Genomic DNA, 8,505 nt, shown 5'->3' with positions numbered 1-8,505 from the left:
TGGCGGCCGTTGAGAGGCCTAATCGTGTGGGTCCGTCCAACCCTATAAAGTTGGCAGAGCTCATAAAGAAAGAGTTCGGGGAAGTAGTGTCTGCGAAAGTGCTTCGGTCGGGCGACCTGCTCCTTGAGTGCAAGTCAGCCAGGCAAAGGGACAAGGTGTTGAAAGCAACCCATTTTGGGGAGGTCTGTGTTTCGTGTCAAATCCCGAAGTACATGAGAGAATGTCGTGGTGTCATCTATGGGGTGGATTCATCCATATAAATTGAAGAGATTAAGAGTTACTTGGCCTCCAGTGGAGTGACTGAGGCTCGCCGTCTTGCCACATTCAGGGATGGAGAGAAGGTGAACACCTTATCTGTCTTGCTGTCCTTCAGTGGTTCTTGCCTTCCATCAAAGGTAGTGCTCGACTATTTGGCCTTCACGGTAAGAGATTACATACCGGCTCCTCTGAGATGCTACAAGTGTCAGAGGTTTGGGCATACGGCCTCAGCTTGTCGGGGCAAGGTACACTGCAGCAGATGCAATGGCGATCATGAGCGTAGCACTTGCCCGAGTGAGCAAATGCATTGTGGGAATTGTGGTGGGGCGCACAGCTCTGCTTTCCGAGGCTGCCCGGTTTTTCAAAAGGCAGCGCTAATTCAGCAGGTAAAGGTAAAGGAAAAATTAACTTGCGCTGAAGCCGCTTCGAAAGTTTCTGGGACTAAACCTGCCGCGTATGCAGGTTTGCGTAACTCTAATCCCATTGGCTCGGTGAAGGTCGCTACCAAAACAGTAGGAGTCCAGACTGAAACTGAGCGAGTCGAGTGTCGATCAGAGAGAGCCAAATCTGAGTCAGATTTAAATATTTCTAAAGACGCGTTTATTGCGTTTATTTCCGAATCTATCAACTGCTCTGCAGTAGCGTCTAGTCGAACAGACAAAATCCGTGCTGTGTCGGTTGCCGCGGCTAAGCATCTGGGTTGGGAGGAATTTTCCATTGGTCAGATCCACGCTCTGTTGGGGCACAAGAGGAGCGGGTCGAAGTCCAGGCCTCAGAAAGACCCCCCCTTTCTTGAGGACTGAGGCTCCTTCAATGGAATGCGAAAAGTTTACCTGCTCACGGTTGAGTTTATTAAATTTTTAAGTGATCTCATAGTAAAACCAGATATAATATGCATCCAAGAAACTTGGTTAAAGAGCCACATTTCATATGGGATTCCAAATTATTTGTTAATTCGCAGGAATAGAGCTAGGGGCAGTGGGGGGGGGGGGGGGGGGATGTGGGGTTTTTGTGAGGTCAGGAGTTTCTCATAGGGTTATTGATTGTCATGTGGAGTTGGAGTGTAATGTGGTTTTATTTCCTAGCCCTCGTGAGACCTTCTCAGTGGTTAACTTTTATAATCCGTGTCTCTCTTTGAATGTTCTTGCGCTTAAAGAGGTTTTATGCAAGTGCGAAGGGTCAATCTTTTGGTGCGGTGACTTCAACAGCCACAACACTCTATGGGGCTCTAAGCTCACGGACAGTAATGGTTCTTGTGTGGAGAAGGTGATGGACGACCTTGACTTAGTAATACTGAATGATGGTAGTGGAACTTTCATAAATCCTGGCTCTGGTCGGTTTTCCCCTCTTGACCTCACGATAGTCTCTGCCTCACTTGCAGCAAGGTGAGAATGGAGGGTTCTTCCAGACAGTCTGGGTAGTGACCACCTTCCGGTGGCCACTCACCTCAAATTGGAGAGAGATGTGGAGGGGTTGGATAGGCCTCCCTCTTGGAGTCTCTCCAGGGCTAATTGGGGTAAGTTCTCCAGATGTTGCTCCGAGGTGGTCAAGCCTGAATTATTTAACGAGAATCCTGATATCTTCAGTAATAGTTTAGTCAAAGGAGTTTATCGCAGTGCTCTCGAGTCTATCCCCACTTGTAAAGGTCAGATCGGTCAGAGAATTAAAGTTCCCTGGTGGAATGAGGAATGCGCGAGGGCCATTAAGGCCAGAAAGTCTTCCTTTAAAAAAGTTAGGAAATCCTTGCTGCTTCAAGATGCCATCGAGTTCAAGAAAAGAAGAGCTCAAGCTCAGCGGGTAATTAAACGCGCCAAGTCAGAGTCTTGGCGAGCATTTTGTGCGTCTATTAATCCGGACACCTCCATTCGTTCTGTTTGGTGTAGGGTTAGAAGTATGTATGGTAGGAATGGTGGAGGGTGGTCGATAGCTTGGTTGGTCAGCAATAACGCCCCTGTTTATTCAAGCCAGGAGAAGGCCTCTGCTTTAGCGTCCTTCTTTTCAGATCAGTCAGGTGATGATCCTGTCGATTCGGAGTCAGGTGAGGCCAAGCGTCAGTTTGTCTCCCAGCACAAAGACATTCTCTGTGATGTGAGCCCGGCTAACTCCCCGCTTAACATGGATTTCTCTCTGGGTGAATTAAAGCAGGTCATTTCCAAGTCCCAGAATAGTGCTCCTGGCTCTGATTCGCTCACTCACTCCATGTTCAAGCACATGGATGATAGTGTCTTGGAAGTGTTTCAGGTGTTGATCAATAAAGTCTGGGCTTCAGGTAGGCTCCCTGGTGTGTGGAAGCATTCCATAATCATTCCTGTTCTAAAGCCTGGTAAGGATCCTACAGATCCATCCTCTTACTGCCCTATAGCTCTTATTTCTGTTGTTAGCACACTTATGGAGAAGATGGTTAATGAACACCTGATATTTTACTTAGAAAAGAATAATCTGCTTAATAGATGTCAGAGTGGATTCAGGAGGGGTCGGTCCTCTTCAGATCAAATAGTCTCTCTGGCGAATGACATTAGGAAGGCTTTCATCGTCCGCGAGTCGGTGCTGGGGGTTTTCCTTGATATTCAGAAGGCCTGTGATTCTGTCTAGAGGGACGGTCTTCTGTTTAAGATTCACCAGTTAGGCATCAGGGGCAGACTTTTCTGGTGGGTCCGTGATTTCCTGTCTGGCAGATCTTTTCAAGTGCGTGTTGGTGCTGCTCTGTCCTCCGTGTTTCTCACTAAAAAGGGTATTCCTCAGGGTAGTTGTATTAGTCCCACCCTTTTCAACATAATGATAAATGATGTTGCCTCTCTTCCAGGGGTGCGGGGCAATTCGTCTTTGTTTGCCGATGATATAGCTATCTGGGTTCGGGGCAGGAACTGTGCGTTCATCTCCAAGCACCTTCAGGCTGATGTTGTCAGTATTGAGCAGTGGGCTGCAAAATGGGGTTTTGCCATCTCTGGGCCTAAGTCTAAGCTTGGAATCTTTACTCTCAAGAGAAAGGTTGAGGACGTCAGATTAACAGTCAATGGCACGGCCCTAAAAGTCTCTCCGGTGGTCCCCTTTTTGGGGGTGATCTTTGATAAGGGCTTAACCTGGAATGCCCATTGTGCCAAACTTGTAGCTAAGTGCTTGAAGGGTCTCAACCTTCTCCGTTGTATCTTGGGTACTTCTTGGGGTGCCCACCAGGATAGCCTCCTTATCTTGTACAGAGCTCTAATACGTTCGCACTTTCATTACGGGTGTCAAGCCTTTTGGGACATGTCCCTGTCCATCCGGAGGAGGTTGGAAGGAGTTCAGTCCAAAGCTCTCCGCATATGTCTTGGTGCCTTTAAAAGCTCTCCAGTGTGTGCTCTCCTGGTTGAAGCGGGTGAGCTGCCTTTGTCACTTCGATGGGAAGTGTCTATTCTCAAATACTGGTCCAAATGCATTTCCTTTGGGGTAAATCATCCTGGCAGTTCTCTGTTCCTGGATTGCTGGGAGTATCATGCTCTCGGTAATCTCCGTCGGCTTCCCCCTTTTGGTCTCAAGTGTGTTAGGGTGGTCAACGGGTTGGGGTTGGACCTCCCCCCGGTTAACACAGCCAATAAAGTGTCCCTATGGCCACCTTGGACCCTCGTGGTTCCAAGAAATCACTTGGATTTACAGAGTATGACAGACAGGGACAATCCCGTCGCGACAAGTAACATGGCTGTGGAATTCATTCACAAGTTCTGGAGTCAATCTCTCCATGCTTATACAGATGGCTCCAAAGATCCGGGTCTTGGCCGTACTGCGACTGCCTTCTGCATCCCTGATGTGAAGGTGACCAAGGCTTTCAGGCTTTCAGACCACCTGTCGGTATTTTCAGCAGAAGTTTATGCAATTGTTTTGGCTCTTGAATGGATTATAGACTTTTATCCCCTCAGCGCGGTCATATTTTCCGACTCTCTCTCGGCTCTGATAGCGCTGAGGTCGTTCCAGCCTGGCAGTAGGAACAAATTGGTTCTGGAGGTAATTCACCTCGTAAGTTTGGCCCATTGGAGGGGCACGGTCGTCGATCTATGCTGGGTCCCGGCCCATGTGGGCATTGCAGGCAACGAAGTGTGTGATCAGGCGGCCAAACGCGCCCTCAATCTGGATTTCGAAACCCCGGTTCCGCTAGGCCAGGCAGACCTCTCTAATTTAATTAAACAGAAAATTAATGTTATATGGCAAAGTCAGTGGGACTCCTCCCCTAAGGGGAGGTGGTGTCACAAGGTGCATCCATCGATCGTGTCCTTGGGGTCGTCTCCCCGGCTCCCTCGCAGGGAGCAGTCTATCTTATCTCGACTTAGAATTGGACATCGTTTTCTCAATTTTTATCTTCACAGGATCGGGTGCCATCCCTCGGGGTGGTGCGATCGGTGTAAGGTTCCCGAAGATCTGGACCATGTTTTTTCCTTTTGTCCGCGTTATAGTAATGCTAGATCTCGTCTTCAGCTTTCTGTCCGCGGAATGGGGATCACGTGGTCAGGTCTGCCGGAAGCCTTTTGCTGGCTGGATCTGAAACATCCTGGGTTTTGTAGAACAGTTTTAAAGTTTATCAAAGAGACGGGGTTAGCAGTGAGAGTCTCTAGTTTTTCTCGTGTTAACCTCCTGGTTGGTTTGTTTGGATGTTAGGGTGCGTGGCGTATATAGAGCCTCGCGGCTCTGAAAGCGCCATTAAACCTCAAAAAAGAAGAAGAAGAGCACAGACATGTCGAGAGGAGAGGTGAGTCGGGGAGTGAGCAGGATATGAGTGGGTGGGAGAGAGACAGGGAGTGGGGAAGACAGGGAGTGGCGAGAGGGGTGTGGGGGGGGAAGACAGGGAGTGGCGAGAGGGGTGTGGGGGAGAGACAGGGTGTGGGGGAGAGACAGGGTGTGGGAGAGGGAGCATGATGTGAGGGGAGGAAGAGGAGAGTGGGGGAGTGACAGGGGAGTTGGGGAGAGACAGGGGAGTGGGCGAGGGAGTGGGATGTGAAGGAAGGAAGGGAGTGGGATGTGAAGGAAGGGAGGGAGAGAGAGGGGAGAACAGGAGAGTGGCAAAGACAGAAGACAGGGTAGGGAGAGAGGGTGGTGGAGAGAGGGGAGTGGGGTGATACAGGGATGTGGGGGGGGGGGGGGGAGGGAGAGGAATGGTACAGGGAGTGGGGGAGGTTGAGAGAGGAGGGGATACTTTGCAAGCTTCTACCAAGCAAATATCTCTTGGATTAATTATTGGATCATTGGATTAGCTGAATGGTAAAGAAACAAGAACTTTTAATTCGCACTAAAGTCGAATGAGGGTGTGGATGGAACTTTCAAAAAACTGCTTTGGTCACAGTGAACCAGCTAAAATATTTTGTAAGTTTCATAACGTACATTTCTTTTGGTAAAACGATTTATTATTTTGATGTTGCTCAAAAAATATTCCGATAATTAGAAGGCAGAAAACGTATTAATGTATACACAAAACAAAAATTTAGTTTTGTTCAAACACCGTGGCTGACACTCATTGTACTTCAAAGAACACCGATTGAAAACCAATTGAAGACCATATATTGTCTTTAAAGAACACGTCAAACTTGTCTGAAGGCAAGTCTGGTGTTATTGATATCTTTCTAAACATGAATGTGATTTGTGTGACAACTTTGAAAAAAAATTCACTTTAGCTTTCCAATGTCAAAGCTTCAGAATTTTGCAAACAAAGACAAAGAGAAAGATAAACGGCTTGCTCAAGGGCAGGATCAAAAGAATAGGCACGCACGCACTAGCCCTGAAGATGACCAGTCTCAACAAGAGAACCTCTTCGTTCCTCCATATCAAAACACTGTATATAACCTCTTCAAGAGAACTTCAAGAAAACAAGAGAACCAAGGCAAAGAAAACCTTCCATTCTGGGTGCCACAGAGAACCCTCACATTAATCCAATATTGACATCCTTTACCAATTGTAATAATTGCGCACATTTGCATTACCATGAATATTATCAAAAGAGCCTGTATAAATTAGTGAGAGGATACTTTTGTTGCTTTGTTTCATAACTATCTCCTAAAGGAAGTCTTCATGTCAGAAATGACAGTTTTAAATGTCAAAACCATCCCCAAGTCAAAGGGTGGGAAATTAATCATGGAATGGAAGACACGTACAAATATAGCCCGAAGCATCAATCTGGCAAGACCATCAAAATAAATCTCATAAGGGATGAGAACCATGTGCTTGATTATACAGAATAGAAGTGACTTTCATCATAACAAATATCTCTCGTCCTCACACCATTTCCCATTAAGTTGTGGATGGTAACTCAGCGCATGTATTATTGATTCACTTTTATTATGAACTGGCTGCCCAGGCCTGACATTTGAATCGAGATGGAAGTATTAGGAGGGGAGGAAATACTGGAAGTAGCAAGTAACATGGTTGGGATAAGAATGGTTAATAGAGGTAATACAGATCATGGGTCTTGGGATGATAAGATTTGGGGATGATAAGAGATTATGGTGTACTGATTACTTGATGTCCTGGATGGAAATGTATGACTGAACAGCCTCTGAAATGTAGTTCCACATGTGGGAGAAGTGAGGAATGAAAGAGTTGAGGTTTGTAGTCTGGGTGTTACAAGTTTAAGCATGAGCGAGTTACTGGAAGAACATGTGCAAACTGTAGTAGATCGGGAGGGTCAGAGGACTGAAGGGGTGATAGAGAATGATGAAAGTAGAAAACACACACTACTGACATATGAGGGCAACATAACCTGTGCTTCGGCCTCATCACAGGAGGTCACAGGATATTTTGAGAAGTTTGGATTCCATAGAATCCAATAAACATGTGTTATTGGAATTCCATCGAATAGCAAAGAGCTTTACTCCATTGAGCTATGGACAAAGGCCTTGTGGACTGCAGTTCTGTTTTACCAAGGAAAGACCTGGACCGATAGAGTATGCCCATCCTGTGGCTGGCTTTGAAGGTGAGCTTTGCTATGTGGTTGGCCTTCCGGGGGAACCTCCGATTCTTCAATGAATAATCCTCCCGGAGCACTAGGAAAGTAAAGCATCATTCAATGAACCTACCCATGTATTTCCTTGGTCATCCACGGGAAGAGGTTCAGCCTCCTTAACTTCCTAGCCTCACCATCAGTCATGACCTTTCTTAGGCCGACGACACAGCAAAGCTCGCCTTCAACACCTGCCACAGGCTGGGCACACACGATTGATCCAGGTCTTTCCTTGGTAAAACAGACCTCTCAGTCTACAAGGCTTTTGTCCATAGCTCAATGGAGTAATGCTCTTTGCTTTTCCAGGATTGAAGGACATGTTCTATTTATCAGAACAGAGTTTAATCATTTCATGATCAGCAGAAAGATGTAGCTGTTGTCTGCCTAGAAGAGGAATGGGTGTACTGTACGATACAATGTGGAGTCTGGAAAAGGAAGATAATTTTCCAAAAGGCCATTTATAAAAATGAGGAACAAGTATTGGCCAAAAAACACTGCCTTGGGGAATTCCAGCTTCCACTGGATGAGAGGAGAGGGTTCCATTTATAAGACGTTGACTGTCTGAGTGGAGGAAGTAAAAATCCAGGAATGAAGGTGGCCTTCTATGCCATAAGCAGAGAGCTTTGCAAGCAAATCAGGATGCCACACTGTCAAATGCCAAAGATATGTCCATGGAGACAACCCTATCCTCTTGTATGACATTGAAGACCTCCATGCATTGCTGAGAGATGAGCAAAAGTATGTCCAGAGTGAAGTGACTGGGATAGGATCCACACTGATGGTCAGAGATCAGGTTGTTTGAAAACAGGAAAATGACATCAGAAGCATGATGGATTATAAGACTTGCTTGCAATTGGAAGTAAGCTCACTGGCCTATAGATGGTGAGATCGGTTTTTGCAACTTTGCTGTGGATGGGAGTGATGATTGGTGGCAACCATGCAGAGGGGAAGCAGCTAAAAGAGGACAAAATGAATTGGGCAGATAGATGGGAGGCATGAACGGTAGAGCAGGATTTGAGAACATGGGCACTGATACTATCCGGTCCCATCACCAAAGCAGGGTCAAGACAATACAAGACAAAACAACAAAAACTCAGGTGAGGATAGAGTCCAATGGATAGTTTGTACACCGGGGTAAGATTAGGATATTCAACAAAATTGACTCAATTCATCCTCGTCACATCCCCAACCTGTCTACCCAATTTTGGCCGAATCTGTCCATAACTTTAGAGATATCCTACTCACAAACGAGCAAAATGGCAGGTGAAAACATAACCTCCATCCACGTT

The sequence above is a fragment of the Myxine glutinosa genome, chromosome 1, assembly GCF_964187855.1.
Source record: "Myxine glutinosa chromosome 1, kmMyxGlut1.1, whole genome shotgun sequence".
NCBI classification, from domain to species: Eukaryota; Metazoa; Chordata; class Myxini; order Myxiniformes; family Myxinidae; genus Myxine; species Myxine glutinosa.
Note: the sequence above shows the minus strand (reverse complement) of the source record.